This window comes from Humulus lupulus, chromosome 5 (genome assembly GCF_963169125.1).
Source record: "Humulus lupulus chromosome 5, drHumLupu1.1, whole genome shotgun sequence".
Taxonomy (NCBI): domain Eukaryota; kingdom Viridiplantae; phylum Streptophyta; class Magnoliopsida; order Rosales; family Cannabaceae; genus Humulus; species Humulus lupulus.
In genome coordinates, this window is record NC_084797.1 from 72,326,915 (window position 1) to 72,330,688 (window position 3,774).

Here is a 3,774-nt window from a genome sequence, read left to right on the forward strand (position 1 = left end):
TTGGTTAGTATTAGGGTTGTTTGCGGTTCGGGCGTAAGCTGTTTGAGTAATTTTTTAAATCACACCCGCCACCACGGCCGCCACATTACACATAAATCGTTGCAGTTACAGGTGTTCATAAAACCGCCGACACCGTACAAACCACTTACACCGCACCGCAATTTGCAGTTTAGAACCTTTCGTGATACGGTTGTGGTTTGTATTTTTGTCAAACCTTGCAATGAGGTGCGATTTGTGGTTTTAAATTTTATAAATGTGGTTCAAATCACACTGTACCACATCATTATATATATTAGGGAATTTACTCATTTAAATCACACCCGCCACCGCGGCCGCGGCCGCCACCGCATAAACATTACACATAAATCGTTGCAGTTAGGGGTGTTCATAAAACCGCCGACACCGTACAAACCACTTACACCGCACCGCAATTTGCAGTTTAGAACCTTTCGTGATACGGTTGTGGTTTGTATTTTTGCCAAACCTTGCAATGAGGTGCGATTTGTGGTTTTAAATTTTATAAATGTGGTTCAAATCACACTGCACCACATTATTATATATATTAAGGAATTACTCATTTAGTACCTTATGTTTTTGCAAAGTATCATTTTGGTACCCTCTATTTTCAATAATGCTCATATGATACCCTGTATTTTAAAATTATACATATTTGATACTCTAGACTCATATTTGATAAATAAAATTTTGTCAATATAATCAAACTGTCATCAGTTATATGTAATTAAGTAATTAAATTTCAATTTTGAACTTACATAATTGACAGCAGTTTGATTAAATTGGGAAAATTTTATTAATTAAATTTGAGTTTAGGGTACCAAATATATACGATTTTAAAATACAGGGTACCATATGAGCATTATTGAAAACAGAGGTACCAAAATGATACTTTGCAAAAACACAGGTACCAAATGGTTACCTCCCCTATATATTAACTTTTTTATATTATTTTTTTCAATTTTACTATATTTAAAGTTAATGCATAAATATTTATATAGTATAATATAATATACACAATATCTAGAAAAAAAATATAATATTTCATAGGATGCTAACACATATTCTACTTCAATCTAAAGATATTTCTCATTAATTAAAATAATATTTATTTTTATACTACATTTTTTCTTTGTTATTAGTTTGTTATACTTTTATTGTTTTGCTTAAAGTTTGTTAGCTTGTTGTATATTTAATTATTTTGTTAAACACTCTATGGTTATGAGATTTATTATGAATCTTTCTTAATTATAATATTTAATTGTTAAATTATTTGGTGATAGGTATAAACCGCCCACACCGCACCGCACCATACCACATTTTTGCGGTGCAGTTTATGTTGTTTGAGGTCTATGCGGGGCAAGTTGCGGTTTGGAAAATTGTTCAAACCGCATATGCAATATGGTCCAAAAAAATTAGAGAAAAACCGCATCACCCGCACCACGAACACCCCTAGTTGCAGTGTAGGTGATTTATTCGTATAGTCAAATAATTTTAACAATTAAATATAATAATTAATAAAAATTTATAATAAAACTCTTAACTAAAAAGTATGTAATAAAATAATAAATATACAAAAAATTAATAATTTTTTAGCAAAATAATAAAAATTAGAGAAAAACCGCACCACCCGCACCACGAACACCCCTAGTTGCAGTGTAGGTGATTTATTCGTATAGTCAAATAATTTTAACAATTAAATATAATAATTAATAAAAATTTATAATAAAACTCTTAACTAAAAAGTATGTAATAAAATAATAAATATACAAAAAATTAATAATTTTTTAGCAAAATAATAAAAATACAACAAACTACAAAAAATGTGATACAGAACTAAAGATTTTAATTAAAGAGAAATATGTAAATAATGAAATAAAATATGTGTTAGCATCTTATAAAACATAATAATTTTTCTAGATATTGTGTATATTACAATATATAAACATATATATGTATTAAGATTAAATGTAGTAAAATTAAAATATATATAACAATGCGGTGCGGTTTGAACCGCATCTATAAAATTCAAAACGGCAAATCACACTGCACCGCACAGTTTGGCAAAAATGCAAACCGCACCGCGAAGGGTTCCAAACCATAAATTGTTGTATGGTGTGGTACGGTTTGTGTGGTATGGGTGGTTTGATGAACACCCCTAGTTAGTATGAAATAGAATAGTAATTAATAGGAAAGAGTGGGAGTGGAATGCATTAATAATGTTAATAGGAATTAAATTTTATTGTTAGATTTTTTTTTTGGTTTGATAACAACACAATGTTGTATAACTTAAGAAATCTAAATATCTCAAAGAAAATGAGAGATATGTTATAACTAAACAAGTTGTCTATTCATCTTAAGAGCATGCTTATCTAAACCATGAGCAGCCACGTTGGCTCAATGACGAACATGAATTAGGGACACTTTTATAAATTTGGATAACATACCCGTTATTGTTGGGATTAGTGCCCTTTTAAAGCATATGTTTTAAACAATATTTTGTGAAATAAATAATTGAAATGAATTTTTGCATATATTGTTTGTTTATTATTATTATTAGAATAATATTATATGAATATTATAAAATTCTCAAATTCGCTATTGCGACTACAATCTTGTATTGGTACAAAAGGATTAAGAATGTAGGGAACGAATTAAAACAGTTTGTAGTAAAACAAAGTTATATGGAATCTTTGGATTAAATATTATAAGTACGATTCACTAGTATTATAAATACATGTAATCTAGATCCGTATTACTAATATACTAGGACATCTTAGTGGAGATACTATGTATAAGGAGTCTAATGATGAACCCAAAACGGGTATGTTTAAAAATTTATAAATCGCAAGCGCACGAATCATTCATATAGAATAGTGATCGTGTAAGCAAGGATGTCGAACCCAAGGGAGTTGTCTAAAATCGAAAAGAGAAAAACTATTTTAAACCAAAATTAATAAATTCTAACCTATCTCCAAAGATTGATGAATTTTAATATTATGAACATAAAATAAAAGATTGAAAAATAAAGCTATTTAAGAGAATAAAAATAAAGCAATAATGAGTTGACAATAAGTGTTAAAAGAAAAGATTATTAAGATACTAGAATCCACAAAATGTAAGTTTAATAATATTTATTAGTATATTGATTCTCAAGTTTTAGTGATAGTTAAAATAATTTAAACTATCATTTTCCAAAAATATTTATAATTTTAAGCACAAATTTCTTATAAAAAGATAGGATTTTTCTTCACTTTTCAAAATTATAATTTCAAAGCATTTAGTGTAAATCAATCTAATGAAATAACAAATAAATCAATGAACATTATTTATAAGGCAAAACATAATATGTTTGTTCTAAGCATGGATGTGTACAATTTAATGACACATCTTACACAAAGAATATTATGCTTATGCACTAATGAAGAACAAAGTGTAAATATGTGCTAACAATCCAAAATACATGATATTTAAGATGAAAAAAGATATTTGAAGAAGAAAATTCCATAAACTTTGTTGCACAAAATGGGTAATCAACATACAAAATAAACACTATCTAGTTACAAATTGTTTCATCATCACCTTAATAATCTTAAAAAGATTAGAAACTCATAACTAGAATACCAAATACACACTAAAAATTACAAACATAAATAGGAAAATTTGGAGGAGAAACCCCCAAATTTTTCCTCTAAAAATACATAGAAAATAACCAAAAAGAAGAAAAAGATGAAGAGAATTGAGAGGTTTTGAATGTGT